The sequence below is a fragment of the Microcaecilia unicolor genome, chromosome 4, assembly GCF_901765095.1.
Source record: "Microcaecilia unicolor chromosome 4, aMicUni1.1, whole genome shotgun sequence".
Lineage (NCBI taxonomy): Eukaryota > Metazoa > Chordata > Amphibia > Gymnophiona > Siphonopidae > Microcaecilia > Microcaecilia unicolor.
This window is the reverse complement of record NC_044034.1, coordinates 173,156,304-173,167,310: the sequence shown is the minus strand read 5'-3', so window position 1 is coordinate 173,167,310 and position 11,007 is coordinate 173,156,304.

The window sequence follows — 11,007 nt, the reverse complement described above, 5'->3', positions numbered from 1 at the left end:
CACCGACCATGGAGGTGGGTAATGTGTGTGTGTGGTGGGGAGGGACCTGGCCCCACTAGGTGTACCCCGAGAGACTGGCATATCTATGCCAAAGCCCCCAGATCGAATAAGCCTGAGGGAACAGGCTAGGAGCAAGCACCAAACCAGAGCTGCACAGGAGATGTCCATCCACCTGCTGAGATAGAGAGAATACTGAACGAGTGGCTGCTGCACAGTATCCCTTTTAGCAGAGCTCAGGCATTCTCTCTATTGCCACCTGCTGGTAGAAGGACATAACCCACTCGTCTCTGGATTGATCTGTGGGATGCTATGGAAACACACAGATTTGAGCAAGCACATATTTAAAAATGACACAGTACAATAAAATGTCTTAACTGAAAAAATTTAGAGTGAAAATCTACATTTATAACTTCAAACACTATATTCATGATGGAACACTGTAACAAAGTAAACCATAAAATCTATTTAGTGGAGGATGTGTACTATATCTCCAGCTCTTTAAGTTTTAGAAACAGTACATTTTTACAAAGTATTCTTTATACTTTTTTGTTTAGAAAAACATACACATTTTGGACAAGAACATGCACAAGAACAGATTATGTTCCATTAAAGAATATTTGAACTATATAACCAAACCAGGTGATAAAGAAAAACTGAACGATAGAATGAAAGATGAAATAAGCTGACCTTTAAACAGAATAAAAATGGTGAATGATGTGGCAGACAGAAAGACTATCCCCCCTTCCCTTTTACAAAGCCACGCTAGCGGTTGCTGGTGCAGTACTGCCGACAGTCCATTCACTTTGAATGGACTGTGTCAGCATTGCAGTGCGGCTTTGTAAAAGGGAGGGGTAAATGACTGAAATATCAAGCCTTCACTACAAAAATGTATAAGCATACTTTTCATTGCTTAATTATTTGGGTATTCTAATAATTAATGCTCTATGTTTATTATGACTTGATAAAATCACCCTTTTAAAAAAGGAAATCAGAGCGATGAACAGTTAAAAGTTACTCCATAAAATACAGGAAAGGATCCACCAGTAACACAACAAATCATGCATATTTTTTTGGTATAAAATGTACTACAAATAACTTTTTTTGCTTGGGCTACCCAATTCTGATTTGAAAGGAGATGTAAAAACAAGCAAAATAAGCAGCTTTTATTCACTACTAGCAAATCAGTTACAATATTAAATTATAACTGCCACAGCTGAGAAAGTGGCTGCACACAATACTTTAAACATGAAACAAAGTCTGTGGAACTTCAAGTATACGCAAATGCAACAGGTTTATAGTATCAACTAACTAGTTACAATATATCAGATTCTAGATGGATAATAGTTCTTGAAACAGATTTCCTAAATATGAAAACCTCTCATTAAATTACATGCACTCTCCCTCTAATCCTCACCAGGAAATATCTAACATGGTATACTGCATTATAGTATTATTACTGCATAAACATAGGTAATCTGATCACAGAGGGTAAAAGAATTCAGACTTTATTATCGGAGTCTTGAACCTGACTTTTTCTTCTCTCTTCTGTGGTCTCCAGACAATCGTTTTTCATTTTCTGCCTTTTGCTTCAGTAAAGGAACCATAGGAGCACAAATGCCTACTTCACCTTTCCCTTTAAAAAAGTAGGAAGAATTAAGCAACATTTGAACATACTTTCCTTCTTCAGATTTCCGAGACTGACTGAAAATGCATTTTTCTCCGTCTCTCTCACGAACTATGGAAAGAGGCTTTCCATTTGGGAGCTGCTTTTCGGTGTAAAGTAGGGGATCCTGCATAGGTTCAGAGCTTAGATCAATGCCTTTGCTCTCTCCAGATAGCGGGCAGGACCCTTGTATAGGATATGAGCTGCGTGCTCTAATTCTAAAAGGCAAACTGAGGTCAAGTGCTTGCAAAGAACAACCTGTAAATCTCTTAGCAGGGCTAATGGAAGAGGCCAATACCGGAGAGCTAAGACAGCCATCAGTCTGCATATCAGTCTGCGTTGCTTTCTCTGCTGTAAGTATTCTTTTCTTTCTACAAGCGGATGATAACGTGGTTTCAGAAGTATGGCACCTCTCAACAAATTTTAATTTCTTGGAAGGTGCCTGAGAAAGCCACTCCATCCTATCTGCAGAAGTATGATGGTCTTCCTCTACATTCATCTCCTTGGTATCACTTTGAAATGATGAACTACAGCTATCGGTGCTTGAAACCTGGACTGGTCTAAATGACTTCTGAGTTATGAACAGATCTTGACTGAGATTGGCACTGCTGCATGCTTCCTCTGCTTTTATGGGTGAAGACGTTATATGATTCAGATCTTCCAAACAGAGTTCACCTTCCAGGTCACCAGGTTTTATTTCTGGTGTTGTCATACTAGGCAACTGAGAAGGCTCAGTGTTATATGGACAGGCTTTTAATTTGTGGTCATTGTCTCCTACTGATTCACAGGCAGGGACAGTTTTATGAAGTATATTAAGTGTTTCTAAGTTTGCAGTATCAGAGCTCTCGAAAGCAGACTCAATGACTTCAGCTGGGCAAACGACTTTGAATGTAGACATATCTTCACAGCAAACATCAATATTTTGTTCAATTTCTTCAACAAAAGCGGAATTTTGTAAAGGGTGATAACACAGATATTTATATAATCTTTGCTGTTTCATTTGAGATCTGCCCATCTGCACAGGCTTAGGGCTTGTCCAGGACTTCTCATGCTTTATCTCTCTAAACTTAGATTTACTAACACATAAGTTTATAAAACCTTGGCTCTGTTTCTCCCCCTTTGCTTTCTTGCCAGCTACAGGGGAATAAATAGATGCAAGAGAAACAGGTGGGCTTTTACATTTTTTTTTCTGTGATGAATTTTCTACATTGTGAATCCGAATTTTGTTCTTTTTAACCTTTTTATGATTCCTAAAAGAGAGGTCCTTTTCTAAACCACTCCTCGGCAAGTTTGCTTTTTCTTGACAGGGATCGTTTTCTGTATAGAGCTCTGAGAAGTCCTTCATTTCCATTGCCTTCCATTTTAATTCACGATGCTTGGATTTCTGTCTTTTTGTTTGAATTTCTTTCTTTTTTTTCTTTCTTTTTTTGTTGCTTTCATTGTGACCAAGGTATGGTCCATGGTGGCATAAAAGTAGTTCATCATGGATAATCTTAAAAATGAAACAAATACAAGAACTGGTTCAGATATCACAAAAAGATATAATAAGAACTAATATACTGAAAAGCATATCAAATGTATTTAGAAAATTATTAAGCCCCAGAAAACTTTAATTAAGGGCCTCTTTTACCAAACTGCACTAGCAATTCCCAGCGTGGCAAATGCCGACAAAGCCCCAGCCGAGCCGGTTTTAGCCAAACATATTTTTCAATGGATTTATAAACACCCCAGTCAACATTCAGCCAGCAGTGGTCAGCTTTTAAAAATGCTGACCGTCAATGGCTAAATTAGCCCTGGATATTCAATGCCAGGCCATGTGTCTAATGGCAGCCAAAACTTATGCGGGTCCTGGCTGATGTTTACCTGGGGCCAGTATAAGATACTTACACAGGTCCTGGCTGAATATTGGCTAGGACTTGCATAAGAGGAATACACATCCATCTCTCCATCTTCTCCCCTCCCTAAGGCAGCTCCAATCCTCCCTCATGCCCCATAAAGCACCACTGATCTCTCCTTCCATCCCCTGAAACAGCTCTGATCCTCTCTTCCCATCCTCTCAAAGTAGCTTTAATCTCGCCGCCTGCCCTTCCTTGAGCCCTAGAAGACCCCCTCGGGCCTACTTACTTGGCCTTGGTGGTCTAATGGTCCTTGGAGCAGGAGTGAACCCCACTCGCTCCTGCCCCTCATAGTGCCTAATGAAAAATGGCCACCATGACCTCTAGCACTAGTCTTGCAGTACTTCTGGGGCTCAGTGGGAGGGCAAGAGGGGGGGATCAGAACTGCTTTGGGAAGCAGGAGAGGAAGTGATGAGCTTCAGCCTGACTGACAGCTATGCGGGTGCCAGCACCCACATAACTAAGCAACCAAAATTAGGACTGTTATTTATGAAGTCCTATTTGGTTGCTTAGCTATGTGGACACCGGCACTGAATATTACTGGCACCCATGTAGCTGCCAGCTCCTCCAACACTCTGCCTCCAACACTCCAGCCCCCTTCAAAAATGGCTAGTCAGAGCCAATATTCAGTGGCATTGCCCAGTTACATGGTACTGAATATCGGCGACTGGCCCACTGACCATGATTTAAGCAGGCAGAAGCCTCTCCTCCCGCTTAAATCACTTTGAATATCGACTAGGCCATGCATCACATCAAGTATCAATAGCTCCACAGAAGAAACTTTTGTGTAAAACAAGGAAAAAATACTAATTCATAAAGGACAGTTGAAGCAGGCAACAATTTACGATATGTACTTATTTCACTACTCCCATGAAATCCAAGGATAAACAAAGATTTATAACAAGAAATTTTCATCTTAGTATGATTAAGAGAATTATCTGAGTTTAGTATCACACACAGGTATTTCAATGGTTTATCTGTCTACTGCACGCAGTTCAACAAATGATGAAAATGCTTGAATTGACATGGATCAAAAAAGCCTAGGATGAAGTAATGTGCTTGAAGCCATACCAATCAAATACCAGCAAATGTAAAGACGTCACCCTTGAAGTAGACGTCAATAAGAACCAACATGTACTCTCGCCCCTCAACATTTGCATCCAGTATAGATTTTCATGGTCTACATGGCTCCGATATGCAACTTAACAACCTTTTACTAAAGTGCACTAATGGGATTTAGCGCGCACAAATGATTAGCGCATGCTAAATGCTAAGAGCCATTTTATTCCTACAGACTTTTTAGTATTTAGCATGTGCTAAATCCATTAGTACATCTTAGTAAAAGGAGACCTAAATGACTGGTGCTGACTCAGTGTTAGGTTCTCAGGTTCAAAACACGCAGGCACGGACTCTGGAATAATCGTGAGCCTTTGGGCTGCTGATGAGGAGAGGCAGCAGCAGGCAAAATCCACCAACCAACACTGGGCTAAAACGCACCAAACTGGTATGCACTGAACTGGAACCCACTGGACTGTGTGAAGATGAAGCTTCTGCTCCCACTCTCCAGCAGGCCTCACTGGCCTGTGACCTCTGAATAGAACTCCAACCGGTCTCTTCCCAGCATCCTGAGCAATCCAACCTCAAGCTCCTGGGCCCCTTTTCCACTCAGGGTGAGCTGGTTCTCAGTATGCAGATTAGCATGTTACCTTTTCTCACTCAGGGTGACCTGGTTCTCCAGAGGCAAAATTAAACAGGTCTTACCAACAGCATATTCCTCAAGCAATTCTTTATTCCAGCCCCTGGGCACACTTCTTATAGCTTAAATACTTTATACATTCACATATCTTCACACTGAGCCTCCCCACACAGATTCCTGGGCTCAGCACTAACTTCAACACTTTGGGGACTTCTAACCCCAGGCTTTGCAGCCTGCTTCTCAGTACTGGGGACACACAGCCCCCCCTCCTTTGAACACACAATCCTTCCTTCTTTGGACCCACAGTCCTGGACACCCAGTCATTCCTGCTTTGGACACACAGTCCTTTCTTTGAACACACAGTTCCTCTAAGTACTGAGGCTACACAGTCCAACACTAATGCTTTAGGGACTTCTTACCCCAACCTGTTTTTCTTCCTTGAGCATACAGTCCACCACAAGTCCATAGGGTTTAGCCAATTCTTTCCAGGGGGATCCTCTTTCTTCTGCTGCCAGCTCTCCTCTCTTCCTTTCACAACTCAGGTGGGGTATAAAGTGGTTAATAGCTAAACAGGACCCAGCCCATTACCGCCTGCACCTGTAGCCATCCCAGGACTCTCCCCGGTCCTAGCAACCTCTACCTATCCTGGCCCCTACTGGCTCCCTCTAGTGGCTCACCCGGACATACTGGACATTTTTAGGGGAACAGCGCCATCTAGGGGCCTGCCCAGGATAGGCTAGCCTCTTACTTATCACAACTGGTACACACTGGACCGGAACACACTGGACAGGAACACATGGGACTGGACCTAGGCTTCACCTACACTTAGCCGCTGTTCCCCGGGGGTTGAGCCCCCGGGTGCAGGCAGCCAGCAGGGCTTGGAGGAAAACTGGTACTGGAACTAGCAGACTGGAACACCATGAATCAGGATTCAGAAGTGCCCACAGGCACCTAGACAAAAGCAAGGCAGACAGGGGTTCAGGGTATTCAGACAGGAGGGAAAGGAAGCCAAAAGCAGACAGGATTCAGAAGTGCCACCAGGCACCCAGACAAGAGCAAGGCAGGAGTGCTAACTGAACCATGAATACAGGGTTCTCAGACAGGAGGGAAAGGGAGTCAAAAGCAGTCAGGTTTCAGAAGTGCCACCAGGCACCCAGACAACAGCAAGGCAGAAGTGCAACTGCACCAGGAATACAGGGTTCTCAGACAGGAGGGAAAGGGAGCCAAAAGCAGACAGGATTCAGAAGTGCCACCAGGCACCCAGACAAGAGCAAGGCAGAAGTGCTAACTGCACCAGGAATATAGGGTTCTCAGACAGGAGGGAAAGGGAGCCAACAGGACTGGAATCAGGATAGGATTCAAGGCAAGCAAGACAAGGCAGACGTGCTAACTGCACCAACACTAACCTGGACCTTTGGCGTACTTGCAAAGGCCCTGAATGGAAGAACACTACTTCCTTATCAAGGGCCTGACTGATGATGTCACAGATACAGGACTCAGGCAGAAAGCATACTGAAGCACAGAGAAGCTCAACACACAGAGGTGCAGTATAGTGAAGCAATTAGAACCATGCTGGGATCAGTCAGCATACAGAGACAGAGCTAACTCAGGAAGGACACACAGAAGCCAGCTCAGAAGCTGACCACCAGAAATAAGGTAAGTTTGAGAGGGGTCACGACCACAATCATAACACTCAGTTCAAAACAAACTATGGTGGATTTATTCAGTCAGTTCTAATCAAGTGTCTTACAAAGTCAGAGATGTCATTCTTGTAAAGAAAGCCAATAGAAGCAAAAGCTCAGAATATGCTTGATATATTATATTGTGAAAAGGGCTAGAGAAGTCATAATGAGAGTAATTTTTTAAGAAGCTGCCTAGTTTTTGGCAACAAGATGATATGTAAATGGTAGTATTTTAGTCATTTACATAAGTAGCCTTTTATGCATATAAATGACCTCTTATAAAATATTAACTAGTGTAAAATACACATTACACTTTGGAAGTGCATTACTTTGTCAGTGGGCATGCGCATGGGTGGAATTTAGGCACAGCGTGGGTGGAGTGCGTATGTATGTAAATTATACTTTAATTTTTGACGTTCATGCATACATCTAGGCATGGGAAAGGGCAGCTGTACGGCTGATGTAAGTGGCTGCACCTAGATGTTCCTGGCATGGTAAAATAACAATGAGCTGCATTACATGAGATATTTTGCAACTCATTAATATGTAACCCATGGTGACTTAAATATCATCACAGCAGGGAAAAACAAGCTGCATTTGAGCTCTTCGTATTACGCAATTTAAGGCCCTTACACAGCTTGATAACTATTCCTCAAAACCACTTGTTGTTTTGCTTCTAAGTGTGTGGTTCCTTTGTTTCTCTGTAATCTACTTAAACTTATACAGCATTAAATATATAGACACAGCCATTTCATACAGTAGTATAATATGAAAACCAATAATTCTTAATAGGAAGAGTGATACAGTACACATCATCATAGATTAATGACTCATTTTGTTCAGCAATGTCCAAAAGTAATTTTGGAACATAAAGGAATAAACAAATAGATAAGGTCAATCTTCTAAGACTGAAAAGTGACTCATCTTTTCATTTAAAGAAGAAAGCAGCTGGCTTGCATTAGGAAACTAACATGGGACATGGCCTAAAAATATCCAAGCACTTGTTCCCAACAAAACTTTTCAGAACACACCCTGCAAGAAATGTAAAAAAGAAAACAAGCTGCCTTCCTTAATAAGAGGCTCTTTTACTAAGCTGCGTAAGCATCTACGTGCGTCCAACGCGTGCCAAAATGGAGTTACCGCCCAGCTTTTGCAGTAATTTCATTTTTGGTGTGCATCCAATATGCGCGTCTGAAAAATATATATATTTTTTTGGGTGTGCGTAACAGATGCACGCCAAGTGGCATTTGGAGTACGTGGGTCATTATGGCCTGGTTACTGCGTGAGTCTTTACTGCTATGTCAATGGCTGGCAGTAAGGTCTCAGACCCAAAATGGTCGCACGGCAATTTTGATTTTGCCGCATGTCCATTTTCGGAACATTTTTAAAAAGGCTTTTACAGGTGCACTAAAAAATGGATCAGCGCATGCCCAAAACCCGCGCCTACACTACTGCAAGCCGTTTTCAGTGCGCCTTTGTAAAAGGACCCCTAAGTTTTAAAATGTCTACACTCCAGCGGGCTGATTAGCGCATGGTTAACACATGAGCCCTTACCATCTAGAAAATAGGTGTCAGTAAGTACTCACGCGCTAATGGCCAGGTGCTAATGGGAAAGTTACTGTGTGGCCATTATTCGCAAAACAGAAAAATTGTCCATTTCCCTGCAGCTCTAAAAGTGGCCATAGTACACAATAAAGACCTGTGCTGGGAAAAGTGCAGACCACTTTTTAGTGCCACTTAGTAAAAAGGCCCCAAAGTTATTTATTAGTTGGGCATATGAAATTAATTAATTCTGTAAGACAGTCTTCAGTGTCGGGACAATATCTTAAAAGCAATGGGTAGAATTGTACTTTTACGTCCTATTTTGGCATCCAGTAAGGGAAGTGAACAGAACAAAAATTTGTGGTTCACTTTGAATCCCAGCACCAGTGAAGAAAGGAGCGAGTGGACATTGCTCCTGTCAAGGCCCCACTAGACCCAGGGGGCCTGTCTGAAAGGGGGGCACTCTGGCTGGGTAAAGTAGTCTGGGGGGGGGGGGGGGGGAGACTCTGACAGGAGGGGCTGATTGGGGTAACTTGACAGGGGCCTCGACTGGGGTGGGGAAACTTGGGACTGGGAGGGGAGTTGTGATGGGGAGTGCTCTGTCCACTCGCATGCAATCCAGGTGCTGGTCCCTTTTAGGGGCCTCAACTGGGGTGGAGAAATTGGGACTCGGAGGGCCCATCATGGGAGGAGAAATGTGATGGAGGGGGTGCTCTGCCCACTTACATGTAATCCAGGTACTGGCCCTTTTAAGATGCAGCCCAGCAGCACTGGACTGTGGCTTGGTGGCCTGGTGTTGCTGGAACAGTAAAATAACCCCAGTTTTTTGCTGGGGTTATTCTACTACCTATACTGCAGTTTGTGGTGTGCACCTAGTAATAAGCTGCTTTACCTATTACATGTTTTGCATATCATTACCACGTATCTTGAGGTAACTTAGTTCTGCGTTAGGGCACTGCAGCCAGCATTGGAGCCCTAAAACAGCTTGAGAACTTCCCTCCTAAGTATTTTAAGGCAAACTAATGGATTGAATGCACATCTCTAGCTTCCAGCTGAACACTGGGGATTCAGCACCATAAGCTTTCATGTGCATCTACCTGGGCTTTTCCCACATTTTTAGCTCTGTCCCCACTCCCATATAGCCCAGCCCAGTGGTTCCCAAACCTAGTCCTGGAGGCACCCCAGCCAGTTAGGTTTTCAAGATATCCACAATGAATAATCAGAGATATTTGCATGCACTGCATCCACTACATGAAAATCTCTCTCGTGAATGTTCATTGTGGATATCCTGGAAACCTTACTGGCTGGGGTGCCTCCAGGACTAGGTTTGGGAACCACTGGGCCAGTCAATCCAGTAAAAATAACTAGCCAGGCGTCACACGGCAAAGCTCCTTCCAAATGGGTATGCCACACCTTTGAGGATAGCAACTACGTTTTACAAATGGTTGGGACTCCTTTTACTCTGGATTTGTGAATTCTGCTTCTACAACATCCCTATGCCCCTCATGCAAAAAAAAACCAAAAAAACCAAAGAGTTGGGCTTAGGAATGTAGTGGACCACTTCAAACATAAAAGTGTGAAGAGAAGTAAGAGCACATAATTAAGGATCCTGTTTACAAAGGCGCACGTTTTTAGCGCAGGCTAAAAATTAGCATGCGCTAACCATGTAGATGCCCATAGGAATATTATGGGCATCTACACGGTTAGCGCGTTAAAAACGCTAGCGCACCTTTGTAAACAGGGTCCTTAATTATGTATGTTACTTTCCTTAAAAAATAGTTTTGAATTATAAATATACTATAAGAAAGCCTGTTTCCAACATATGAAGAACCAATTTATCTGGTCAAATAGAAAGAGAGAGCTCTGAAAAACAGCATATTAAATATGAAAATTCACCTGTAACGAATTATCCACGGGGGTGGGGGGGGGGGTGAGGGGGGTGGAGGAATAAAAACAAAAACCTACTGGTTCTGTACAACAGGCTCCTGCTACAGGTAAAGATTTTGAAAGATAACGTGGACACTTGCATTTTTTCTTCTTCTTGGGGTGTTTTGAAGCCATTTAATTCACTAGAAAAAAATACAAAAGATGCTTTTGTGGTCACTCTGAAAGTTTACTGATAAACGTTGTAGTTAAGACTAAGATATGTGTCATCCATTTTGCCCTAGGCTTCAAACTGTATTCACTTACTGGCTTACAAATTAGAGAAAGCATACTAATCCATATTTCTAAATGTTCCATATTGTTATGACTGTTATTATTATTTTACCATAAATCTCAAATCCTAGCTATAATGGCATCAGCGTCCTTTCGATCTGGCCACAGATCCCAAATCATAAAATCTAGTCAAAGTACAAAAGTATAGGAATTAGGAAACCAAGGGTAATTAACTCTTCTCCCAGGACTTTAATACATAAGGTGACTGATTGTACACGACTCTGCACCTGGACTAGCTTGCTACACATAGGGGGTCTTTTACTAAGCTGCAGTAGCATTTTTGGTTCATGGTAGAAAACAGCTGGTGGTTAC